The sequence below is a fragment of the Leopardus geoffroyi genome, chromosome C3 (genome assembly GCF_018350155.1).
Source record: "Leopardus geoffroyi isolate Oge1 chromosome C3, O.geoffroyi_Oge1_pat1.0, whole genome shotgun sequence".
NCBI lineage: Eukaryota > Metazoa > Chordata > Mammalia > Carnivora > Felidae > Leopardus > Leopardus geoffroyi.
This window is the reverse complement of record NC_059338.1, coordinates 70,423,431-70,430,660: the sequence shown is the minus strand read 5'-3', so window position 1 is coordinate 70,430,660 and position 7,230 is coordinate 70,423,431.

Genomic DNA, 7,230 nt, shown 5'->3' with positions numbered 1-7,230 from the left:
CCAATCCATGAGCAGGGAATGTCTTTCCATTTCTTTAAATCTTCTTCAATTTCCTTCGTAAGCTTTCTATAGTTTTCAGCATACAGATCCTTTACATCTTTGGTTAGATTTATTCCTAGGTATTTTATGCTTCTTGGTGCAATTGTGAATGGGATCAGTTTCTTTATTTGTCTTTCTGTTGCTTCATTGTTAGTGTATAAGAATGCAACTGATTTCTGTACATTGATTTTGTATCCTGCAACTTTGCTGAATTCATGTATCAATTCTAGCAGACTTTTGGTGGAGTCTATCGGATTTTCCATGTATAATATCATGTCATCTGCAAAGAGCGAAAGCTTGACTTCATCTTTGCCAATTTTGATGCCTTTGATTTCCTTTTGTTGTCTGATTGCTGATGCTAGAACTTCCAGCACTATGTTAAACAACAGCGGTGAGAGTGGGCATCCCTGTCGTGTTCCTGATCTCAGGGAAAAAGCTCTCAGTTTTTCCCCGTTGAGGATGATGTTAGCTGTGGGCTTTTCATAAATGGCTTTTATGATCTTTAAGTATGTTCCTTCTATCCCGACTTTCTCAAGGGTTTTTATTAAGAAAGGGTGCTGGATTTTGTCAAAGGCCTTTTCTGCATCGATTGACAGGATCATATGGTTCTTCTCTTTTTTTTTGTTAATGTGATGTATCACGTTGATTGATTTGCGAATGTTGAACCAGCCCTGCATCCCAGGAATGAATCCCACTTGATCATGGTGAATAATTCTTTTTATATGCCGTTGAATTCGATTTGCTAGTATCTTATTGAGAATTTTTGCATCCGTATTCATCAGGGATATTGGCCGGTAGTTCTCTTTTTTTACTGGGTCTCTATCTGGTTTAGGAATCAAAGTAATACTGGCTTCATAGAATGAGTCTGGAAGTTTTCCTTCCCTTTCTATTTCTTGGAATAGCTTGAGAAGGATAGGTATTATCTCTGCTTTAAACGTCTGGTAGAACTCCCCTGGGAAGCCATCTGGTCCTGGACTCTTATTTGTTGGGAGATTTTTAATAACCGATTCAATTTCTTCGCTGGTTATGGGTCTGTTCAAGCTTTCTATTTCCTCCTGATTGAGTTTTGGAAGAGTGTGGGTGTTCAGGAATTTGTCCATTTCTTCCAGGTTGTCCAATTTATTGGCATATAATTTTTCATAGTATTCCCTGATAATTGTTTGTATCTCTGAGGGATTGGTTGTAATAATTCCATTTTCATTCATGATTTTATCTATTTGGGTCATCTCCCTTTTCTTTTTGAGAAGCCTGGCTAGAGGTTTGTCAATTTTGTTTATTTTTTCAAAAAACCAACTCTTGGTTTCGTTGATCTGCTCTACAGTTTTTTTAGACTCTATATTGTTTATTTCTGCTCTGATCTTTATTATTTCTCTTCTTCTGCTGGGTTTAGGCTGCCTTTGCTGTTCTGCTTCCATTTCCTTTAGGTGTGCTGTTAGATTTTGTATTTTGGATTTTTCTTGTTTCTTGAGATAGGCCTGGATTGCAATGTATTTTCCTCTCAGGACTGCCTTCGCTGCGTCCCAAAGCGTTTGGATTGTTGTATTTTCATTTTCGTTTGTTTCCATATATTTTTTTTATTTCTTCTCTAATTGCCTGGTTGACCCACTCATTCGTTAGTAGGGTGCTCTTTAACCTCCATGCTTTTGGAGGTTTTCCAGACTTTTTTCTGTGGTTGATTTCAAGCTTCATAGCATTGTGGTCTGAAAGTATGCATGGTATAATTTCAATTCTGGTAAACTTATGGAGGGCTGTTTTGTGACCCAGTATATGATCTATCTTGGAGAATGTCCCATGTGCACTCGAGAAGAAAGTATATTCTGTTGCTTTGGGATGCAGAGTTCTAAATATATCTGTCAAGTCCATCTGATCCAATGTCTCATTCAGGGCCCTTGTTTCTTTATTGACCGTGTGTCTAGATGATCTATCCATTTCTGTAAGTGGGGTGTTAAAGTCCCCTGCAATTACCACATTCTTATCAATAAGGTTGCTTATGTTTATGAGTAGTTGTTTTATATATTTGGGGGCTCCGGTATTCGGCGCATAGACATTTATAATTGTTAGCTCTTCCTGATGGATAGACCCTGTAACTATTATATAATGTCCTTCTTCATCTCTTGTTACAGCCTTTAATTTAAAGTCTAGTTTGTCTGATATAAGTATGGCTACTCCAGCTTTCTTTTGGCTTCCAGTAGCATGATAAATAGTTCTCCATCCCCTCACTCTCAATCTAAAGGTGTCCTCAGATCTAAAATGAGTCTCTTGTAGACAGCAAATAGATGGGTCTTGTTTTTTTATCCATTCTGATACCCTATGTCTTTTGGTTGGCGCATTTAATCCATTTACATTCAGTGTTATTATAGAAAGATATGGGTTTAGAGTCATTGTGATGTCTGTATGTTTTATGCTTGTAGTGATGTCTCTGGTATTTTGTCTCACAGGGTCCCCCTTAGGATCTCTTGTAGGGCTGGTTTAGTGGTGACAAATTCCTTCAGTTTTTGTTTGTTTGGGAAGACCTTTATCTCTCCTTCTATTCTAAATGACAGGCTTGCTGGATAAAGGATTCTCGGCTGCATATTTTTTCTGTCTAGCACACTGAAAATCTCGTGCCAATTCTTTCTGGCCTGCCAAGTTTCAAAAGAGAGATCAGTCACGAGTCTTATAGGTCTCCCTTTATATGTGAGGGCACGTTTACCCCTTGGTGCTTTCAGAATTTTCTCTTTATCCTTGTATTTTGCCAGTTTCACTATGATATGTCGTGCAGAAGATCGATTCAGGTTCCGTCTGAAGGGAGTTCTCTGTGCCTCTTGGATTTCAATGCCTTTTTCCTTCCCCAGTTCAGGGAAGTTCTCAGCTATTATTTCTTCAAGTACCCCTTCAGCACCTTTCCCTCTCTCTTCCTCCTCTGGGATACCAATTATGCGTATATTATTTCTTTTTAGTGTATCACTTAGTTCTCTAATTTTCCCCTCATACTCCTGGATTTTTTTATCTCTCTTTCTCTCAGCTTCCTCTTTTTCCATAACTTTATCTTCTAGTTCACCTATTCTCTCCTCTGCCTCTTCAATCCGAGCTGTGGTGGTCTCCATTTTGTTTTGCATTTCATTTAAAGCGTTTTTCAGCTCCTCATGACTGTTCCTTAGTCCCTTGATCTCTGTAGCAAGGGATTCTCTGCTGTCCTGTATACTGTTTTCAAGCCCGGCGATTAATTTTATGACTATTATTCTAAATTCACTTTCTGTTATATTATTTAAATCCTTTTTGATCAGCTCATTAGCTGTTGTTATTTCCTGGAGATTCTTCTGAGGGGAATTCTTCCGCTTGGTCATTTTGGATAGTCCCTGGTGTGGTGAGGACCTGCAGGGCACTTCCCCTGTGCTGTGGTGTATAACTGGAGTTGGTGGGCGGGGCCGCACTCCGACCTGATGTCTGCCCCCGGCCCACCGCTGGGGCCACAGTCCGACTGGTGTGTGCCTTCTCTTCCCCTCTCCTAGGGGTGGGATTCACTGTGGGGTGGCGTGGCCCGTTTGGGCTACTTGCACACTGCCAGGCTTGTGATGCTGGGGATCTGGCGTATTAGCTGGGGTGGGTAGGCAAGGTGCACAGGGGCAGGAGGGGCAGGCTTAGGTCGCTTCTCTTTAGGTGATCCACTTCAGGAGGGGCCCTGTGGCAGCGGGAGGGAGTCAGATCCGCTGCCGGAGGTTTGGCTCCGCAGAAGCACAGAGTTGGGTGTTTGCGCGGAGCGAGGAAGTTCCCTGGCAGGAACTGGTTCTCTTTGGGATTTTGGCTGGGGGATGGGCGGGGGAGATGGCGCTGGCGAGCGCCTTTGTTCCCCACCAAACTGAGCTCTGTCGTCCGGGGGCTCAGCAGCTCTCCCTCCCTTTGTCCTCCAGCCTTCCCGCTTTCTGAGCAGAGCTGTTAACTTATGACCTCCCAGACGCTAAGTCGCGCTTGCTGTCGGAACACAGTCCGTCAGGCCCCTCCGCTTTTGCAGGCCAGACTCCGGGGCTCTGCTTGGCCGGCGAGCCGCCCCTCCGCCCCGGCTCCCTCCCGCCAGTCCGTGGAGCGCGCACCGCCTCGCCGCCCTTCCTACCCTCTTCCGTGGGCCTCTCGTCTGCGCTTGGCTCCGGCGACTCCGTTCTGCTAATCCTCTGGCGGTTTTCTGGGTTATTTAGGCAGGTGTAGGTGGAATCTAATTGATCAGCAGGACGCGCGGTGAGCCCAGCGTCCTCCTACGCCGCCATCTTCCTGGAATCCTCTCTTGGGTAGTATTTCAACGTTTATTTATTTTTTTTATTTTTGGGACAGAGAGAGACAGAGCATGAATGGGGGAGGGGCAGAGAGAGAGGGAGACACAGAATCGGAAGCAGGCTCCAGGCTCCGAGCCGTCAGCCCAGAGCCTGACGCGGGGCTCGAACTCCCAGACCGCGAGATGGTGACCTGGCTGAAGTCGGACGCTTAACCGACTGCGCCACCCAGGCGCCCCAGGTAGTATTTCATTGTAAGAATATACCACAACTTGTTTATCCATTTATCCATTTACCTGTTAATGGACATTGGGTTGCCAGTTTTTGGCTACTGCAACTAAAACTGCTACAAACATTTATGTACAAATCTTTGTGTAGACCTATGTTTCACTTCTCTCGGGTTTACATCTAAACTGGCTTGGCTGGGTGGTATCGTAGATGTGTGTTTAACTTTTTAAGAAACTACCAACCTCTTGTCAAAGTGTTTTTACTACTTTGCCTCCCCAAGCAGATGTGACAGCTATAGTTGCTCTACATATTGCCCACATTTGGTGGAATCATTTGTTTTGAAAATGGCCATTCTAGGGGATGTGGGGTGGTGTCTTGCCGTTTACCTTGCATTTTTCTAATGTTTAATGATATTGAGTGTCATTTCTTGTGCTTACTAGCCATCTGCGTATATTCTTTGGTGAAGTGCCGATTCAAATGTTTTGTCCATTTTTTATTGGATCATTTGTCTTCTAATTGAGTTGCAGGACTTCATTATAGCATGGGATACAGGTCATTTGTTGGGATATATGTTTTGCAAATATTTTCTCCCAGTTTGTGCTTTGCTTTTTCATTTTATTTCATTTTGAGGAGCAAAAGTTTTAAAATTGATGAAGTCCTGTTCATTGATTTCCTTCCTTGAAATTTCATGCCTTTTTGTATCCTATTCAATAAATCTTTGCCAAAGTTAAGATCACTAAGGTTTTCTATTATGTCTTCTTCTGGAAGTTTCTTTTTTTTAATTTTTAAAATGTTTGTTTATTTATTTATTTATTTATTTATTTATTTATTTATTGTTTTAGAGAGCATGAGTGGGGAGGGGCAGAGAGAGAGGGAAACAAAGAATCTGAAGCAGGCTCCAGCCTCTGAGCTGTTAGCACAGAGTCTGACGCAGGGCTCGAACCCACAAACCGTGAGATCATGACCTGAGACGATGTGGGACGCTTAACCAACTGAGCCACCCAGGTGTCCCATGGAAGTTTCTACTTTGCATTTTTGGTTAACGATATATTTTAATTCTTATATATGATGCGGTGTAAGGGTTGAGGTTCAGTTTGTTGGTATATGGTTATTCTATAGTCCAAGCACCATTTGTTGAAAATAAAGCCCTAATTTAAAAATAATCATTTAGGGACACCTGGGTGGTTCAGTTGGTTAAGTGTCCGACTTTGCCTCAGGTCATGATCTCATGGTTCATGGGTTCCAGCCCCGCGTCAGGCTTTGTGTGGAGAGCTCAGGTCCTGGAGCCTGCTTCGGATTCTGTGTGTCCCTCACTCTCTGCCACTCCCCCTCTTGCCCTCTGTCTCTCAAAAAATAAAAAATAAAACGTTAAAAAAATTTTTTAAACAGGATTTATTTTGTTATGTGAAGAATGGATCTAATTTTATTGTTTTTCTAAATGGCTATCTAGTTATCCAAAACACTACATATTTTGAAGTTTATCCTTTCCCCATGGATTTGAGATGCTACCTTTTACTTGTATCAAATTTCCATATGGGAATGGTCTTCTCTTTTTTAAAATATAATAAAAAAATTTTTTTTTAATTTTATTTTTTAAAATTTACATCCAAATTAGCATATAGTGCAACAATGATTTCAGGGGTAGATTCCTTAGTGCCCTTTACCCATTTAGCCCATCCCCCCTCCCACAACCCCTCCATTAACCCTCTGTTTGTTCTCCATATTTAAGAGTCTCTTATGTTTTGTCCCCCTCCCTGTTTTTATATTACTTTTGCTTCCCTTCCCTTAGGTTCATCTGTTCTGTATTAAAGTCATCATATGAGTGACTCCATATATATATACACATATATATGTATACTATATATATATATATATATATATATATATATATATACCACATCTTTATCCATTCATCCATCCATCGATGGACATTTGGGCTCTTTCCATACTTTGGCTATTGGTGATAGTGCTGCTGTAAACATTGGGGTGCATGTGTCCCTTCAAAACAGCATACCTGTATCCCTTGGATAAATACCTAGTAGTGCAATTCCTGGGTCATAGGGTAGTTCTATTTTTAATTTTTTGAGGACCCTCCAGACTGTTTTCCAGAGTGTCTGCACCAGCTTGCATTGCCACCAACAATGCAAAAGAGATCCTCTTTCTCTGCATCCTCGCCAACATCTGTTGTTGCCTGAGTTGTTAATGTTAGACATTCTGACAGGTATAAGGTGGTATCTCATTGTGGTTTTGATTTGTATTTCCCTGATGATGAGTGATGTTGAGCATTTTTTTCATGTGTCAGTTGACCATCTGGATGTCTTCTTTGGAGAAGTATCTATTCATGTCTTTTGCCCATTTCTTCACTGGATTATTTGTTTTTTGGTGTTGAATTTGATAAGTTCTTTCTAGATTTTGGATACTAACCCTTTATCTGATATGTCGTTTGCAAATACCTTCTCCCATTCTGTCGGTTGCCTTTTAGTTTTGCTGATTGTTTCCTTCACTGTGCAGAAGGTTTTTAGTTTGATGAGGTCCCAATTGTTCATTTTTGCTTTTGTTTCCCTTGCCTCTGGAGACGTGTTGAGTAAGAAGTTGCTGCGGCCCAGGTCAAAGAGGTTTTTGCCTCCTTTCTCCTTGAGGATTTTGGTGGCTTCCTGTCTTACATTTAGGCCTTTCATCCATTTTGAGTTTATTTTTGTGTCTGGTGTAAGAAAGTGGT